Here is a 10,730-nt window from a genome sequence, read left to right on the forward strand (position 1 = left end):
TGGTTACAGTGTTAAAGTGATATACTTTTTGCATAGCAATTGTTCTCCTTTAATGGAAACTATATTTTTCTATTTTTTACTTAGTCTATAAATTTATACATTAAATTTATACCTTATACTTAAGACAGTATCCATGTTCAAAAGCTTTTCCTGGCAGTTGTCTTGTTGTAATAACCATTCCTTTTGCTTTCTTGTCCTCTTTTGCTCTCTAGCAATTCTACTTCTTCAGTATATTATTTATTCCACAAAAAAATGAGAATGAAAATTGAATACTCTTGCCAAATCAAGAGACAAAAAATTCTTTCTTTCTTCTTTTTAAAAAAAGGCATTTCTAAACACCTTTGTTATAAGACTTTTTTAAAACTGTCATATTTTACAGGTAAATCAAAGGCAGCTTTTAAGACTTTCAGAATTAACAAAAAGCCCAAGAATTAAACATAGGCTGTTCTACATTTCATACTAGCAAAATAGTGTTTAAAATACATTAAGTAATACAGTTTAGTTCCTACATCCTGATAGTACATAAGGACTGAGCCCGAGTATTCATACATACATACACACACACACCCCTAACAATTTATAGAAGATATTTTAAGACAGAGCTTTACTAATGTATTCTTAATACAGCTGGGCACGGTGGTACATGCCTTTAATTCCAGTATTCCAGAGGCAGAAGCAGGCAGACCTCTGACTTTGAGGCCAGTGTGTTCCATATAGTAAGTTCCAGGACTATATAGAGAGACCCTGTCTCAACCAAACCAACCAACCAACCATGAACAAAAAGGCTAGTACTTTATTCAGATAGCAGTTTCATTATACATGGTCCAAGAACATTCAAATAAGAACTCAAATAAAATCAGATGTTAAAGATTTATCTTTAAACCTCATAATGCCAATAATTCCACATTTGCCTATGATGTCTCTGATATAAAATCACTTCCATACCTCAGTGGCCACCAAACCATTCAGCACAGCTTCCTTAACTGTAAGCTGTTTGAAGCTACCAGTTTCAGCACTTTGAACTATATGTTTTACTTTTTGAATATCTGGAAGTTGGGGGAAACCAGCTCAACCTTGGCATAGTGCCAAACTATGGCTAATTGAGGCTTCAAGTCAGGGCAGCGTTCATCAGCACTGAGCCCTTCTCAAAGTTATAAAGGAATGTAGCCACGGTCTAACGTTTGTCTTCCTGAATCCATAAAGTATTCTTAGTACAGATATGCATGTATAGTTTTAATGGCTAGTACATAATTTATCATAAAATTAAAGTTCATAAATTCTGATTACTGCCATTAAATTCTAAAAATATGAATGAAAAGACAGTATTTCCCCCTTATTAGACATAAGTAGAAAAATGTAATTTTTAAAAAGATTTATTTATTTATTTATTATATATAAGTACACTGTAGGTATCTTCAGACACACAGAAGGCATCAGATCTCATTATGGATGGTTGTGAGCAACCATGTGGTTCCTAGGATTTGAACTCAGGACCTTTGGAGGAACAGTCAGTGCTCTTAATTGCTGAGCTATCTCTCCAGCCCCGAAAAATGTAACTTCTATTAAAGCATCTAAATAAGTTTCATTTCTCTGTTTGGAAACATTAACTACAGTATAAAGTAGCATTGAGTTTTCAAAATTAACAATATCTGAAAGGACCCTGATATAGCTGTCTCTTGTGAGACTGGGCCGGGGCCTAGCAAACACATAAGTGGATGCTCACAGTCAGCTATTAGATGGATCACAGGGCCCCCCCCAATGGAGTAGCTAGAGAAAGTATCCAAGGAGCTAAAGAGATCTGCAACCCTGTAGGTGGAACAACAATATGAACTAACCAGTACCCTGGAGCTCTTGACTCTAGCTGCATATGTATCAAAAGATGGCCTAGTCGGCCATCACTGGAAAGAGAGGCCCATTAGGCATGCAAACTTTATATGCCCCAGTACAGGGGAATGCCAGGGCCAAAAAATGGGAATGGGTGGATAGGGAAGTGGGGGGGGAGGGCGTGGGGGACTTTTGGGATAGCATTGGAAATGTAATTGAGGAAAATACGTAATTAAAAAAATATTTAAAAAAATTAACACTATCTACATATACACTGTTGTTGGATAATTTTCCTAAAACTCTCTAATGATTAATTTCTTCTGAGTGTTTAAACATTTGGATAAGATTCACTTATTTCAACCTATGATTGAGAGGTCATAGGGTCCAGAACCCACAACTACTGTTCTGCTAAAACGATAGATATAATACTGAACTGCTCTCTAAATTCCTATCTCTAAGCCCAGGTTAGGGCAGCTCTCAGACCTCAATCTGGGAAGTTTCTTTTATGCAGTGTATGGCAGTTAGTGCAGAAATTCACAATTTGTCAAAGTACAAAGAGTGATCAGTGGAGTGATCAGCCACAAATGAGACATCTACCCTACCTACCTCCTCCAGGCTCAAGGACCACTGCATAAGAGGAGGCAGAAAGAATGAAAGAGCTAGGAGCCAGGAAGCATGAGAATGAATCTATCTTCTGGACTTAACAGGACAGATGTGCTCATGAACTCACCACAGCTACAGCTTTCTGCACAAGATCAAGCCAGTTAACATTCCAACATGGAGGGACCTAAACCCCTAGACCTGAAGGGCTACTGACAGTTGATGGCTTCTAGGAGAGAGATGGTGAATTCTCTTTTAGAGTGTGGTCCCTGGTAGGTCAAGAAGGCTCCAGTAAATGGTCTTACACCCAGGAATAGATGGGCAGCAAGTTGGACTGGACAAGCTATTATTATTTTTTAAGACACCAAGTTGGAGGTGGGATGAGGTGGATATGGGAGCAGTGAGAGTGAATAAACATTAAAAGATATGATTTTCCTATAGCTCTAATAAAGATTTAACTCTATTAACTGATCTGAGAAATTAAGCACAAATCTACAATTTGTAAGTGCACATGTGTACGTGTGATGGTCAGAGGTTGATGGAGATGTCTTCCTCAATTGTTTTCCTTACTTTTGAGATACAATCTCTTCAAGGACCTGGGGCTCACCATTTCAGCAAAGCCAGCCAGCCAGCCAGTGAGCTAGAGAGCCTCCCTTTCCACCTCTGCAGTGCTGGGGTACAGGTACATGCCACTAAGCTCTGCTTCTGTTACATGGGTGTCAGTGAGCCACTCAGGTCTTCAAGCTTACATCTGACTGAACCATATCCCAAGCCCCACACTCATCTCTTGACATTATACTTGTTAGTCTTCCAACTCCCCAACCCTGTGCCCCATCAACAAGAAAGTTCTACTAGTTGGTCAGCATTAAAAGTACTGTTTAGTCTTAAATACATTATATATATGAAACTTGTATGCAACAGCTATTTTTGAGTACTTAAGCATTAAGAAATATACATGGCATGTGCACCTATCTGTTTTAATATTTAGAACATAAATATCCAAACAAGTTTATTGCTTTTCACACAGTCACATTCTGAGTTATACCTCATTCCAAATAATGTAACTGCCCAGAACATTACTAAAACTCCTTCCAGGATCATGGGTGGATCTAGTTTTTAGAAATAGTAACTGTGCTGGGCAGTGGTGGCGAACACCTTTAATCCCAGCACTTGGGAGGCAGAGGCAGGCGGATTTCTGAGTTTGTGGCCAGCCTGGTCTACAGAGTGAGTTCCAGGACAGCCAGGGCTACACAGAGAAACCCTGTCTAAAAAAAAAAAAAAAGAAAGAAAGAAAAAGAAAAGAAATAGTAACTGCCTTCTCCGAGTAGATTTTTTAGAAACAGCTTCATGTTACTTCCTATTTTCTGTCAAAGAATAAATATGAAGTAATAAGCTATTTTCATGTGTGGCTGTTAGACTAGCTTTTAAGACAATTAAAAAAATAACTTTTAAACTAAACTGAGCAATTTTAATGTTGAATAGTTTTCATAATGGCTACTCTAAAGACAGTTTATTTTATATATGTGTGTGTGTATAGTACATATGTATATATGTGTATGTACACACACACACACACACAGGCACACAAAACAAGAATGGACAGCGAGCCCTATTCATTCATACCCCTTTTAGTCAATATGCTCTTTACCATTCTAACATTATCTCCTGATACTCTGTGGCTGTGTGTGCACAAATTACATTCTTCTCTAGGGCCTCCTTATCCAGGGCTTTTGACATGGTTAAAAGTACCTTGTATGAACTAGCCCTGTGTAGTAGGCTTCTACTACAACCTAAAACTGGTTGGTTACTACTGTACGTACTAGTTATGCCACTATTGTAGCAGTAGGCACATCTTGCCTGGCAGATTAGGACTGTAGATCATATGGTTCACAGTTGCTTTGAGACCATCGATAGATAAACTTTTCTTCACTGGAAACCTACATAGCTCCTTCTCGCACTGTGAAAGCTGGCCAGCAGGGGAAGCTTTGAGCTCAGTTCCAGCATGACTTACTTCCCTACGTCCTGCCACCAAGGTAAAGTGACCTCAGTAGTAGGGTTTTATCCAGTTCAGGTAGGAAACCAAGAGCAAGTGGCTGAATTCTGTATTGTTTGGGCTCCTCTGCACTGGAACGTTTATTTAGTGACATAAGTCTTCTAGGAAGAGCATTATCCGCCTCTGCAGGGTACTTCCCTAAATGGTCCTTCCTGATGTTCCTTTACCTTCCTTCTCCCATAGTCCCTCTACTACTTCCTTCAGGTTCTTGTACATATGTGTACAACATTTTTAAGTATTACACAAAAGTACAGAGTTATGAAGTTTCTTGTATCTATATGTGTGACATCTATCCCAACCATTTCAATCTAGGCCAATTACATACCATCAATGTTTTCCCCTTTTCAAATAACTTAAAACAAACACTTCTAGACATCCTCCTGGGTGTGTGCATCTGTCCTCGGAGGCCAGAGGCTGACGTAAATCGGATGCCTTCCTCAAAGGCTCTCCACCTCTGTCTTTTTGTTTGCTTAGTTTGGTTGGTTGGTTGGTTTGGTTTGGTTTTTGGTTCCACGTAATCTTTGTAGATAGGCTCTTTGATTCAGCTAGACTGGCTGGCTAGCAAGCTGCAGGAATCATACCCAGTCCTGGAATGATAGGCAGGTGACACCATGCCAGGCTTTTTATATGAGTGCAAGGATCAAACCCAGGCTCTCATGCTTTTGCAAGAAGTACCCTACTGCCTATGCCATCTCCACAGCCCCTAAAATTTATATTTTATTAACTACCTCTACAAAGTAAAGGTTTCTATTATCATACCTTAAAAGAAAAACTGACAATTCCTCTTCATTAAACATCCAGAGTTTAAACTGTCCTATTTTCCACAGATATCCTTTCACAGTTAACTTGCTCAAAGCACCATTCAACTCAAGTCCATATATTTGGTTGCTATCCCTCTTAAGGCAATTTTAAATCTTAACAGTTTCTTATTACTCTCTTACTTTTTGCAGTATATGTTTGAAATATGCCTGGTCATTCCCTCTTAAAATGTGAAATACTTTAAAAATTTTAATTGTGGTGGTGCTGGGGTTTGAACCTGGGCCTCAAAGATGCTAGCAACTGCTCAGTGTGCTCATTCATTTTCTTGTTTGACTCTCGTGATTGGAATGTGAGGTAACTGTGAGCACTTAGTGTGATGTGTCAACAATACTAGACCCTTCCCTAAACCCAATATTTACTGAAGAAATAGTTTGGCTTTCTTATCTAATTCTAATAGCAATAAATGAAACCTAGAACCCCCATTTTCTAAACTCAGGATAACAGCAGCCACTACTAAGCTATCAGAATTTAGAACATAACATGGTATTTATTTGATATTTCTTGCTTTAATGCCCTCAGAAGTATACTTCTATTTCTAAAACAGAGTTGACCATACTTTGTATGTTGAAATTCAGCTGGCATTTAGTATAATAAGTAAGAGTGTTTAAGTGTCTTTAAATGTTTCTTTGCTTATTCTAGAAAGTTGCCCATCTCCACAGCCCCTAAAATTTATATTTTATTAAAAGAGCAAATTGTGGCAAAAAAAAGTAGGAAATCATGGAAAACTACATATTTTTACAGTTACTCCCATCGCAAGAGGTTCATTATAAAATAAAAGCAAGAACAAATGCTTTGAAAAGGAAATAAATACCACGTGTACTGAATTAGAACTTTCACATTTAAGCATCAGTAACATTCTATTTTTCTGTAAATGGTATTTTGAAGTGTAATATTACACGATACAAGAGTAAAGGTACACGAGCCTCAGCCAAGCCTGATGACCTGAATTCAATCTCTAGACCCACACAGTGGAAGAAGAGAACCGACTCCTACAACTGTTCTCTGGAATCTATCTGTAAGAAAAAGCTTCTGTAGGTGGGTAACAAACATGTATCTTGCTCACACATGAAAATAAGTAAAACGCAAAACTCTGTCTGAAGTGGCATTTACTGTGACAAAATCACCACCACCACCATCATCACCACCATCATCTTTGATGATCTCCATCATCTAAAATATCCCATGTAACATTCTTGGGAGAAAAATGTTTTGAGAATCACGTGCAATTCATTTCTCCTCAGTCAGTCAATGGAGCCCCTTTTCTCTAAATTATTTCTGAAAGTGGCTACCTATTGCATCAAAAGATTCCAATCTTCCAGGCATGGAGCACTGCTGGGGAGGCTAGGGAGGAGGATCTTCATTTCAAGACTAGGGTGGAAAATACTACAAGGCAAAATCTGATCTGAAAACAAAACAAAACAAAACAAAACACCCAAAACAACTCTCAAACCAAACCAGGAAATCTCATGCTTCTCTTTAGCACACATTCCTTTCACCAGAACAAAAATGACTTAGAATTTACTAAGTATAGCATATTAGCCAGTATTTCCAAGCACTTATCTATTAAAACAGCATAGAAAACACTAATAGATAACTTGAAATCATATCCAGATCTCTGAGTGACCTGTATTTCTTGTTTTAAGATCCTACAAATTAGTGTAGGCTAGGTGAGCTTTCCCTAGCAGAGGTGAGACTCTAACAATGACGTGTAAAGAGAAACTCTAGAGTGTAGTAAGAAACTCTACAACAGCCTGAGTCATTTGAAAGAGTATCTTATATAGACTTTTCTATGATATATGAAGAAGGGCTCTGAGAAAGACGGCCACAAATCTATAAATTGAAAGACCGTGCTATGTGTAATTTATTGTCTGGGACTTCAACTAGAATTTTGTCCCTTATTTATAAATGTTTCCAGGAATATTTAATATTATACTTCCTAAAGTCTTTGTCAGTTGCCTTATCTAATAATTTTGATTCTATCAATGGATTTTTCAATCTGCTTTACATTTCTCTGTGAACAGAAAAACTGTTCACAAAGCAGAACTCTATAGCCCTTTACACCTATCTACTGGGCAACCACAGTGGCGCACATTCTAAATCAAGGGGCTTAAAATAAAACTGACATTTTGACAAGTAAAACAGAAGCAGAAACTAAGGCAAATGGGAACCCTCTGAGGCTTCCCTCTGAAAACTGCCTCAATAGCTCTGTTTCCTGCCCTGTAATGTTCAGCCATTTGTTTTAAAGCATCCCAAAGAACTCAGGAAGGCAGCAAAGCCAGACTTCACTAACTTCTGCCTCTGGACTCTTGGAATCGGACAGGACAAAAGCACTGTTAGTGGGTTCCTTAAAAGTACAAATGGCCCTGGTAGAGCTGGCTGGTAAGTACTATGGAAAAAGGTCAATACAAGGTTACTTAAATGCTAATTTTAAGGAACACATAAATAACCCCCAAGTCTCCAACTAAGGTGATTTCCAGTTTACACTAAAAACCTAGGTGGTTAAGATTCCTTAAATTTATCAGATGAGACACTATAATCATATAAGCAATCTTCCATACATTTAACTGTTCCATTTTCAAATTGCTAAACAGATCTCTTAACAAACTTCAGAAAGGGGATAGGTTGGGGAACACAAGAAAAAATACCTAAAGTCTCACTTTCGTTTTCTGACACACCTACTAGATTTAAAATCTGGGGGCATTACAAAATTAAATTAAGTGTGTAAATGAAAATAATGCTAATACAGTTCTAAATCTCATACAACTTAGGAAAAGAACTTGTAGAAATAACACTTGATTTAAAGTTTTCACACCTTCCATTTGATACCAAAAGTGTTTAAAAGATTAATTGCCCTCAGAGTATTTACTACAGATGTTAACTGTGAAAAAAAAAAAAAAAACCAAATAATTTATATGCTGTATTTAGACAATAAGGAGAATGTTTCAAGTATGTGTATTTGAGTACTCTCAGGAAATACGTTGTTACCTGTGAAAACGCATCATAAACCGAAACAGAAGGAATTGAGGAACTGCACCCTTGTCCACAATTCAAAAACTTTAAATTCACACGACTAGGCAAACTCGGTGAATGTGGAGAAAAGACATTGTGCTTTCCTGACACAAAAAATCACCTGCTACGAAGACAAAGTAACATTCTACTACCCGAAAGTAAAGAGCCTTTGAATCAAAACAGACAACCTTTGATACACAAAAGCTTCAATTCTCGGTATAATCAAGCGCCCTGTGGATGAGATGCTCAGTATTTGTTGATGGAAGAGTGCTGGGGCTCAAACCAACGAGCATTAATTGTGAGTAGTGACTAAACATGTTAAATGTAGGTTAAGTAAAAACTATCCCCTCCCTCATCGTCGTTGTCTGACTTTGTAAGAGATCTGCACATATAAACATAATATATGGCGAAGTGAGTTGATGACTTACAGTATCTTCACCACTCGGAACATTTTTCAGAAAGTCCTTTGAGGTTTTAAGATTCAAATACTATTTAAAAAGAATTATTGTTTCAACTACCTAACAATTACCTAGACTTCTTCCAGACTTCATTTAACCTGTAAGTAAAATGAGCATCTTTAACTTTTCCACAGGGCATTTGGAGAATGAGTTATTACTCATAAACGCTTTCGGAGCCTCAGACACCAGCGCGGTACATCAAGCGTATCCATCAATTTGAGGGCTTTCTGGACCTCAGTTTACCCACGTACGGAAACGGGCTTGGCAAGGGCCGGGAGGTGAAATTAATTAGTGTTTTTAAAATGCTCTGAGATCCCAAGATGAAAGGAAACGTAGAGGCACGCAGAGATGATGACAATAATCATAACAATAAAAAGAATGACTAACTTGGAATTCTGTGTTACGTAAGGAAGCTGAGAAGTTATCAGATTCACACAAACAAAAGAAAAGCCCACCGCCCCTTTGTTCCCCTTCCACTTCGCCGGCCTGCAGCCGGGTCGGGGGAGCGAGAACCGGGCCGCGGAGCTGGGGCTCCCCTCCGCCGCGCACCCGCTCCAGCCGTGGGGGAGGGCGTTCCGGGCAGCTCCTCACAAAGGCGCTTCCTCCCACCGCGCGGGATGCGGCGCCGCAAACTCTGCTCCCCGCCGCCTCCCCGCGGGCGGGCGCGCAGGCCGCCGCGCCGCCACCGGCCAAGGCTGGGAGGAAGTTCCGCGCCGCCGGCCCTCGCGCCCCCGTTCGCCGCCCGCGCCGCACTCACCGGACGACTGCTGGTGGCCGGAACGCCAGCTCGGCCCGCCGCACCGACACCCGGGGCGCGGGGGCGGCGCGAGCACCGGTTGAACGCAGGCACCAGCGGAGCCCCCCGCCTTCCCGCCAGCCGCCGAGCCCCGCGAGGCCGAGTGGAACGGGGAGCGGAGCGCGGACTAGAGAGAGAGGCTCGGGCCCGCTTTGTGGTGAGCTCCCCGGGCTGCAGGCAGATCCGGTGGCGCCGCACGGCCGCTGCTGCTGTTGTCGCTGCCGCTGCTGCTGCTGCTGCTGCTGTTGCTGGCGCTGAAGAAGGCGGCGGCGGCGCCCCCGACCGTCCCTCCGCCTCGAACCGCCTTTGGGTCACTGACACACACTGGGAAGGAGGGACTGGGACTAGCGGGAGGGCGGGGCATAAGGGTAAGGGGCAGGGCCACATCGCGAGGCGGTGCCGAGAGGGCTCTTGGGAACTGTAGTTCTCTTTACCGAAAGAAAAAAAAAAAAAGTATCTGTTGTGGAGGAGCCTACTGCTGGCTCTGCGCTGTGCACGCGCAAGGGGGTTGGGGCGGGGACTGTTGCCATAGTCACCCATTCACTAAGCCTGAAGGTTCAGGATTGTAGTTGACTAAACAAGGCTGGTCTTGTGTCTTTGGTGCCATTGGGTTCCTGCCCACAGCCAGTCCCTCCTGCATCACCCCACCCCCAACCACTTCCAAGTGCCCAGTGAAATCTAACTTCCTCTTGACATGGCAGTCTCCTTGGTTGTTTAGATTTCTTCTGCAAATCATAAATACCCCCTTCCTTTGCCTCCTTCAAGAGAATTACCCAAGGTACTAAAAATCTACTTGTTCTTAGTGTTTTAACAATTAGGTTATAAAACTGTAGGGAGCATGACCATTAGCAGAATCCCGTAATTTCTTTGTTCGGTTAGTTACATTTAATTTCAACCCAAGTTCAGCATTAACAGCATTGTTGGATCATTGTACTGCAGTTTGTTCATCTGAAAATCTATACTTCTTCAAACATCCAGATTCCATAAATATAAATTCAAAAGATAAGTAGAGAGAGTTCAGAACTGTTCGATGTATGTATTAGCCAGTTCGGGTTTCTCACTATCAAATTACCCACAACGTACGGCACAACATACCCATACCATGTTTCAAGGTATGGGTATGTTGTGCTCAGCTAAGTCATACCCAGGTATGCATGTATGGTGGTGTGAG

At 40.8% G+C, this 10,730-nt stretch overlaps 1 protein-coding gene and 1 pseudogene across 1 annotated transcript in view; both read right to left on the reverse strand.

The window, feature by feature from the left end:
- The window catches only part of Peli1 (pellino E3 ubiquitin protein ligase 1), a 58,951-nt gene extending 49,058 nt beyond the window's left edge, over positions 1–9,893 (reverse strand). Inside the window, exon 1 of the mRNA XM_021177675.3 lies at positions 9,521–9,893. The gene's annotated coding sequence lies outside the window, so the exon portion shown is untranslated. The remainder of the gene's footprint in view (positions 1–9,520) is intronic.
- LOC110304153 (ATP synthase F(0) complex subunit g, mitochondrial pseudogene) lies at positions 99–6,463 on the reverse strand (annotated as a pseudogene).
- Positions 9,894–10,730: the final 837 nt, after the last annotated feature.

Source organism: Mus caroli, unplaced genomic scaffold, assembly GCF_978045245.1.
Source record: "Mus caroli unplaced genomic scaffold, Mus_caroli_1 scaffold_13, whole genome shotgun sequence".
Lineage (NCBI taxonomy): Eukaryota > Metazoa > Chordata > Mammalia > Rodentia > Muridae > Mus > Mus caroli.